At 41.1% G+C, this 9,148-nt stretch overlaps 3 non-coding genes across 3 annotated transcripts; all 3 read left to right on the top strand.

Annotated features, from left to right (window-relative positions):
* On the top strand, nt 1–72 carry TRNAH-GUG (transfer RNA histidin (anticodon GUG)). Its single transcript has one exon. It is a non-coding gene; the product is annotated as a tRNA-His (tRNA).
* Nucleotides 73–5,883: 5,811 nt separating this feature from the next.
* TRNAH-GUG (transfer RNA histidin (anticodon GUG)) lies at nt 5,884–5,955 on the top strand. Its single transcript has one exon. It is a non-coding gene; the product is annotated as a tRNA-His (tRNA).
* Nucleotides 5,956–8,822: 2,867 nt separating this feature from the next.
* On the top strand, nt 8,823–8,894 carry TRNAH-GUG (transfer RNA histidin (anticodon GUG)). Its single transcript has one exon. It is a non-coding gene; the product is annotated as a tRNA-His (tRNA).
* The last annotated feature ends 254 nt before the right edge of the window (nt 8,895–9,148 follow it).

Genomic DNA, 9,148 nt, shown 5'->3' with positions numbered 1-9,148 from the left:
GCCGTGATCGTATAGTGGTTAGTACTCTGCGTTGTGGCCGCAGCAACCTCGGTTCGAATCCGAGTTACGGCATTGTGGTTGGCAATGTCACGGCAGTTGGGTTTTTCCTTTACAGAATTCCCAAATGTACCAGTTGTTTTTGTAAAATGTCTATTAAAAACAGATCCTTTTCAATATTTAAACGATCTAACGACAAATTATTTAAACACACATGATTATAAGATGTAGGTATACTGTACTTACTGACATAAATTATCGTTCTTGAACATATTTGCGGTAAGGGGAGCGGAGCTCTCCCCCAGGCCAATCAGAATGCAGATGAATGCAGTTGCAGTTGAGTGACCTGTGTTGTGGCTGTCTACAGGGAATGCACATATGTAGCTGTCTCGCAGCCCAATCCAGACGTCAATTGAAGACAGGTTTTCATGCAAATGTAGCAGTAAGTGCAGAGAAATGCTCACTCTCTAAAAATGTCATTTATACAATAGTAAGATTAAATCCAACCTCACCAGTAGATAGGATTTATCAATAAATAAATAAAGCTTCTCCTCTCTGATATGGAATTACCCCCCAAAAAGTATAAGGGAATACCCAATGCTAACCAATGAGAGGGGCAGACCTCACAGTAGTGAAAAATGTAATAGACTGTTTGATACTACTAGGACATACAAACTACCACAGTACATGTCTTACCTTTTACATACATAGCATGATGCCCCTAGGATTACTTAGGGCCTACCTTAGGGGTTACTGAGATGTAATAAAATTGGAATTTAAGGCTTGGCAAGTAGTTTTAAATGCCATGTCGAAGTGGCAGTACACTGCAGCACAGGCACTGCAGTAGCAGGCTTGAGACAGGTTTGAAATGCTATTTCTTTGGGCGGCACAATCAGTCCCTGGGTATATGGTATACCACTTTACAAGGGGCTTTCAAGTAAATTAAATCTGTCAGTCAGGTATACTCCAATTATACACATGATTAGGGAAGAAGCACGTGCACTTCAGCACTGATTAGTAGCGATAAAGTGATCAGAGTCCTAAGGCCAACAAAAAGATACAGCAAAATGCGGAGGTGAAAAGCAATAAGGTGTGGTTGGGACCACCTTAAGAATGCAAGGTCTAACAAAAACGAACTAAGGATAACATGAGTAAAACATCAGGTTTCTCTACAGCATTTGGTGAGACAAGTGGGCCTTCTTTTATCTTCCATAAATGCAATCTTTCCCGGACCCCTTTATTATATAGCTCTTCAAGGAACAAATATAAAGCACTTACAAAGGAGCCTCAAATACTCAAAGATGGTAGACTTCTGTAATATGGGCCATATACTAAAAGCAGCACGAAAACAGAGTGCAATAGGGTCCAAAAAACTTGAGTGACCCATGAGAGTATGCATGCAAGCCTATGGTATTCCAAACTAGAGATATACGCATGCAATTTTTGTTTTTAGGAGAGAATGTGCCTGATGAAAAAAACATTATTTTTAAAAAGTGCATTGCAGAATATCAGGAATTTGCTGTGGGACACCTTGAAAACTTGCATACAGATTATGTGCACATGCCTTACAGTCAGTTGTTGTGGCCGGGTGGTTAAGGCGATGGACTAGAAATCCATTGGGGTCTCCCCGCGCAGGTTCGAATCCTGCCGACAATGAGAATCTTTTTAACATCGGCTACAATTTCAGAAGATAACCTTTAGTATTTCTTCCATGTCAGTTTTATAAATAGGTGGCTTATTTTGGTGTCACTATTGCCATATCACATATTTATTATCGCTCCCCATTTCATATCTTTGCTATAACTCTCGTCCTTCATTAGCGCTGGTGCAAACGCTTCAAATTATTATACCCTGGCTCTCTCGGTCATACCTGTGCATGCACTTGAAACTTACTTTACCAATAAAAGAAGCAAATAGAGAAATAAAATAAAAGTGCTAGCTGGATTAGGCAAACACACTTCATAAAACTGCATTTTCTTTTCTATTCTCCCCCGTGTTACAAGCTTAACTGCTCCCTGTGTAATTTCTCTTAACCTGCTGTTCCTGGAAGAGAATTTCATCTACAAGCTCTTTCTGTATTTTTTCCTAGTCTTTTCTTTCCCTTTTCTAAGATTTGTAACTGTTCCTTTACGTGCTCTATTTAGGCGCCATTAATCTCATTTGAGCTCCTTGTACCTGCTGCTGTTTTCTCCACACCTCATACTGTCTTGTCCCTCTTTCTCTCTTTCTCTGCAGTTGGTGGCTACTTTCCAAAGCGTCTGATGCCCCAATGTTCCTTCGTCTTGTTGTCAGACGTGAATTTGAAAAGCAACAAAATTAACAAGCCTTTACCACTCACACATGGCCGGAGTTTATACTTTAATTCAATGAGCTAAGAAACGTGTGTTGCGGGGCCCCTACGAGCCATGGTGCTTGCTTCATCATAATTAGGCATGCAGTCATTAGCCACAGCTCTGATTATGAGTCACTGAGGTCAGTTTCAATAATTCCTCAAAAACCTAACCATGCAGTCCCCCCTAACTGTGTAGTTATTTTGCTTTACTGCTGTTTGTGTGATTAGCTGGGAGGAGCTCACGGCAGCATCCTCCAAATAAAAGTGTAGATGGACCGTTCCTTAACTCTTTCTTGCTTCAAATACAGATGGCTTGAGGAGGTACAGGGGAGATGCAGGTCTAATAAACAGAGTAGAATATCTGCGCCAGGTGTGTTTCTCTGCATTGGTGTCCCATCACAGGCCCACCAGTGTATGTGTGATCTTTGACTCCTGCCAGTTCACAAGCAGTCGGCCAGGAAACGGTTTCAGCCTATCAACCACTGAGGAGATAAAGCCTTTGTATAAGGAATGAGGAAGCAATGAACACATTCAACCTATCACAGGAGTAGCCCTGAGTGTTCCGAATTATAATTTCTTCATGTCACTGTACGTTATTGAGCCCAAGTAGCTCGCCGTGATCGTATAATGGTTAGTACTCTGCGTTGTGGCCGCAGCAACCTCGGTTTTAATCCGAGTCACGGCATTGTGGTTGGCAATGTCACGGCAGTTGGGTTTTTCCTTTACAGAATTCCCAAATGTACCAGTTGTTTTTGTGAAATGTCTATTAAAAACAGATCCTTTTCAATATTTAAACGATCTAATGACAAATTATTTAAACACACATGATTATAAGATGTAGGTATACTGTACTTACTGACATAAATTATCGTTCTTGAACATATTTGCGGTAAGGGGAGCGGGGCTCTCCCCCAGGCCAATCAGAATGCAGATGAATGCAGTTGCAGTTGAGTGACCTGTGTTGTGGCTGTCTACAGGGAATGCACATATGTAGCTGTCTCGCAGCCCAATCCAGACGTCAATTGAAGACAGGTTTTCATGCAAATAGAGCAGTAAGTGCAGAGAAATGCTCACTCTCTAAAAATGGCATTTATACAATAGTAAGATTAAATCCAACCTCACCAGTAGATAGGATTTATCAATAAATAAATAAAGCTTCTCCTCTCTGATATGGAATTACCCCCCAAAAAGTATAAGGGAATACCCAATGCTAACCTATGAGAGGGGCAGACCTCACAGTAGTGAAAAATGTAATAGACTGTTTGATACTACTAGGACATACAAACTACCACAGTACATGTCTTACCTTTTACTTACATAGCATGATGCCCCTAGGACTTCTTAGGGCCTACCTTAGGGGTTACTGATATGTAATAAAATTGGAGTTTAAGGCTTGGAAAGTAGTTTTAAATGCCAAGTCGAAGTGGCAGTACACTGCAGCACAGGCACTGCAGTAGCAGGCTTGAGACAGGTTTGAAATCCTATTTCTTTGGGCGGCACAATCAGTCCCTGGGTATATGGTATACCACTTTACAAGGGGCTTTCAAGTAAATTAAATCTGTCAGTCAGGTATACTCCAATTATACACATGATTAGGGAAGAAGCATGTGCACTTCAGCACTGATTAGTAGCGATAAAGTGATCAGAGTCCTAAGGCCAACAAAAAAATACAGCAAAATGCGGAGGTGAAAAGCAATAAGGTGGGGTTGGGACCACCTTAAGAATGCAAGGTCTAACAAAAACGAACTAAGGATAACATGAGTAAAACATCAGGTTTCTCTACAGCATTTGGTGAGACAAGTGGGCCTTCTTTTATCTTCCATAAATGCAATCTTTCCCGGACCCCTTTATTATATAGCTCTTCAAGGAAAAAATATTAAGCAATTACAAAGGAGCCTCAAATACTCAAAGATGGTAGACTTCTGTAATATGGGCCATATACTAAAAGCAGCACGAAAACAGAGTGCAATAGGGTCCAAAAAACTTGAGTGACCCATGAGAGTATGCATGCAAGCCTATGGTATTCCAAACTAGAGATATACGCATGCAATTTTTGTTTTTAGGAGAGAATGTGCCTGCTGAAAAAAACATTATTTTTAAAAAGTGCATTGCAGAATATCAGGAATTTGCTGTGGGACACCTTGAAAACTTGCATACAGATTATGTGCACACACCTGACAGTCAGTTGTTGTGGCCGAGTGGTTAAGGCGATGGACTAGAAATCCATCGGGATCTCCCCGCGCAAGTTCGAATCCTGCCGACAATGAGAATCTTTTTAACATCGGCTACAATTTCAGAAGTTAACCTTTAGTATTTCTTCCATGTCAGTTTTATAAATAGGTGGCTTATTTTGGTGTCACTATTGCCATATCAATTATTTATTATCGCTCCCCCTTTCATATCTTTGCTATAACTCTCGTCCTTCATTAGCGCTGGTGCAAATGCTTCAAATTATTATACCCTGGCTCTCTCGGTCATACCTGTGCATGCACTTGAAACTTACTTTACCAATAAAAGTAGCAAATAGAGAAATAAAATAAAAGTGCTAGCTGGATTAGGCAAACACACTTCATAAAACTGCATTTTCTTTTCTATTCCCCCCAGTGTTACAAGCTTAACTGCTCCCTGTGTAATTTCTCTTAACCTGCTGTTCCTGGAAGAGAATTTCATCTACAAGCTCTTTCTGTGTTTTTTCCTAGTCTTTTCTTTCCCTTTTCTTTGATTTGTAACTGTTCCTTTACGTGCTCTATTTAGGTGCCATTAATCTCATTTGAGCTCCTTGTACCTGCTGCTGTTTTCTCCACACCTCATACTGTCTTTTCCCTCTTTCTCTCTTTCTCTGCGGTTGGTGGCTACTTTCCAAAGCGTCTGATGCCCCAATGTTCCTTCGTCTTGTTGTCAGACATGAATTTGAAAAGCAACAAAATTAACAAGCCTTTACCACTCACACATGGCAGAAGTTTATACTTCAATTCAATGAGCTAAGAAAAGTGTGTTGTGGGGCCCCTACGAGCCATGGTGCTTGCTTCATCATAATTAGGCATGCAGTCATTAGCCACAGCTCTGATTATGGGTCACTGAGGTCAGTTTCAATAATTCCTCAAAAACCTAACCATGCAGTCCCCCCTAACTGTGTAGTTATCTTGCTTTACTGCTGTTTGTGTGATTAGCTGGGAGGAGCTCAAGGCAGCATCCTCCCAATAAAAGTGTAGATGGACCGTTCCTTAACTCTTTCTTGCTTCACATACAGATGGCTTGAGGAGGTACAGGGGAGATGCAGGTCTAATAAACAGAATAGAATATCTGCGCCAGGTGTGTTTCTCTGCATTGGTGTCCCATCACAGGCCCATCAGTGTATGTGTGATCTTTGACTCCTGCCAGTTCACAAGCAGGCGGCCAGGAAACGGTTTCAGCCTATCAACCACTGAGGAGATAAAGCCTTTGTATAAGGAATGAGGAAGCAATGAACACATTCAGCCTATCACAGGAGTAGCCCTGAGTGTTCCGAATTATAATTTCTTCATGTCATATACGTTATTGAGCCCAAGTAGCTTGCCGTGATCGTATAGTGGTTAGTACTCTGCGTTGTGGCCGCAGCAACCTCGGTTCGAATCCGAGTCACGGCATTGTGGTTGGCAATGTCACGGCAATTGGGTTTTTCCTTTACAGAATTCCCAAATGTACCAGTTGTTTTTGTAAAATGTCTATTAAAAACAGATCCTTTTCAATATTTAAACGATCTAACAACAAATTATTTAAACACACATGATTATAAGATGTAGGTATACTGTACTTACTGACATAAATTATCGTTCTTGAACATATTTGCGGTAAGGGGAGCGGAGCTCTCCCCCAGGCCAATCAGAATGCAGAGGAATGCAGTTGCAGTTGAGTGACCTGTGTTGTGGCTGTCTACAGGGAATGCACATATGTAGCTGTCTCGCAGCCCAATCCAGACGTCAATTGAAGACAGGTTTTCATGCAAATAGAGCAGTAAGTGCAGAGAAATGCTCACTCTCTAAAAATGGCATTTATACAATAGTAAGATTAAATCCAACCTCACGAGTAGATAGCATTTATCAATACATAAATAAAGCCTCTCCTCTCTGATATGGAATTACCCCCCAAAAAGTATAAGGGAATACCCAATGCTAACCTATGAGAGGGGCAGACCTCACAGTAGTGAAAAATATAATAGACTGTTTGATACTACCAGGACATACAAACTACACAGTACATGTCTTACCTTTTACTTACATAGCATGATGCCCCTAGGACTACCTAGGGCCTACCTTAGGGGTTACTGATATGTAATAAAATTGGAGTTTAAGGCTTGGCAAGTAGTTTTAAATGCCAAGTCGAAGTGGCAGTACACTGCAGCACAGGCACTGCAGTAGCAGGCTTGAGACAGGTTTGAAATGCTATTTCTTTGGGCGGCACAATCAGTCCCTGGGTATATGGTATACCACTTTACAAGGGGCTTTCAAGTAAATTAAATCTGTCAGTCAGGTATACTCCAATTATACACATGATTAGGGAAGAAACACGTGCACTTCAGCACTGATTAGTAGCGATAAAGTGATCAGAGTCCTAAGGCCCACAAAAAGATACAGCAAAATGAGGAGGTGAAAAGCAATAAGGTGGGGTTGGGACCACCTTAAGAATGCAAGGTCTAACAAAAACGAACTAAGGATAACATGAGTAAAACATCAGGTTTCTCTACAGCATTTGGTGAGACAAGTGGGCCTTCTTTTATCTTCCATAAATGCAATCTTTCCCGGACCCCTTTATTATATAGCTCTTCAAGGAAAAAATATAAAGCACTTACAAAGGAGCCTCAAATACTCAAAGATGGTTGACTTCTGTAATATGGGCCATATACTAAAAGCAGCACGAAAACAGAGTGCAATAGGGTCCAAAAAACTTGAGTGACCCATGGGAGTATGCATGCAAGCCTATGGTATTCCAAACTAGAGCTATACGCATGCAATTTTTGTTTTTAGGAGAGAATGTGCCTGCTGAAAAATACATTATTTTTAAAAAGTGCATTGCAGAATATCAGGAATTTGCTGTGGGTCACCTTGAAAACTTGCATACAGATTATGTGCACATGCCTTACAGTCAGTTGTTGTGGCCGAGTGGTTAAGGCAATAGACTAGAAATCCATTGGGGTCTCCCACGCAGGTTCGAATCCTGTCGACAACGAGAATCTTTTTAACATCGGCTACAATTTCAGAAGATAACCTTTAGTATTTCTTCCATGTCAGTTTTATAAATAGGTGGCTTATTTTGGTGTCACTATTGCCATATCACATATTTATTATCGCTCCCCCTTTCATATCTTTGCTATAACTCTCGTCCTTCATTAGCGCTGGTGCAAACGCTTCAAATTATTATACCCTGGCTCTCTCGGTCATACCTGTGCATGCACTTGAAACTTACTTTACCAATAAAAGAAGCAAATAGAGAAATAAAATAAAAGTGCTAGCTGGATTAGGCAAACACACTTCATAAAACTGCATTTTCTTTTCTATTCTCCCCCGTGTTACAAGCTTAACTGCTCCCTGTGTAATTTCTCTTAACCTGCTGTTCCTGGAAGAGAATTTCATCTACAAGCTCTTTCTTGTTTTTTCCTAGTCTTTTCTTTCCCTTTTCTTAGATTTGTAACTGTTCCTTTACGTGCTCTATTTAGGCGCCATTAATCTCATTTGAGCTCCTTGTACCTGCTGCTGTTTTCTCCACACCTCATACTGTCTTTTCCCTCTTTCTCTCTTTCTCTGCGGTTGGTGGCTACTTTCCAAAGCGTCTGATGCCCCAATGTTCCTTCGTCTTGTTGTCAGACGTGAATTTGAAAAGCAACAAAATTAACAAGCCTTTACCACTCACACATGGCAGAAGTTTATACTTTAATTCAATGAGCTAAGAAAAGTGTGTTGTGGGGCCCCTACGAGCCATGGTGCTTGCTTCATCATAATTAGGCATGCAGTCATTAGCCACAGCTCTGATTATGGGTCACTGAGGTCAGTTTCAATAATTCCTCAAAAACCTAACCATGCAGTCCCCCCTAACTGTGTAGTTATCTTGCTTTACTGCTGTTTGTGTGATTAGCTGGGAGGAGCTCACGGCAGCATCCTCCCAATAAAAGTGTAGATGGACCGTTCCTTAACTCTTTCTTGCTTCACATACAGATGGCTTGAGGAGGTACAGGGGAGATGCAGGTCTAATAAACAGAATAGAATATCTGCGCCAGGTGTGTTTCTCTGCATTGGTGTCCCATCACAGGCCCACCAGTGTATGTGTGATCTTTGACTCCTGCCAGTTCACAAGCAGGCGGCCAGGAAGCGGTTTCAGCCTATCAACCACTGAGGAGATAAAGCCTTTGTATAAGGAATGAGGAAGCAATGAACACATTCAACCTATCACAGGAGTAGCCCTGAGTGTTCTGAATTATAATTTCTTCATGTCACTGTACGTTATAGAGCCCAAGTAGCTCGCCGTGATCGTATAGTGGTTAGTACTCTGCGTTGTGGCCGCAGCAACCTCGGTTCAAATCCGAGTCACGGCATTGTGGTTGGCAATGTCACGGCAGTTGGGTTTTTCCTTTACAGAATTCCCAAATGTACCAGTTGTTTTTGTAAAATGTCTATTAAAAACAGATCCTTTTCAATATTTAAACGATCTAACGACAAATTATTTAAACACACATGATTATAAGATGTATGTATACTGTACTTACTGACATAAATTATCGTTCTTGAACATATTTGCGGTAAGGGGAGCGGAGCTCTCCCCCAGGCCAATCAGAATGCAGATTAATGC

Source organism: Lissotriton vulgaris, chromosome 1_1, assembly GCF_964263255.1.
Source record: "Lissotriton vulgaris chromosome 1_1, aLisVul1.2, whole genome shotgun sequence".
NCBI classification, from domain to species: domain Eukaryota; kingdom Metazoa; phylum Chordata; class Amphibia; order Caudata; family Salamandridae; genus Lissotriton; species Lissotriton vulgaris.
This window is presented reverse-complemented; position numbering and strand designations above follow the sequence as displayed.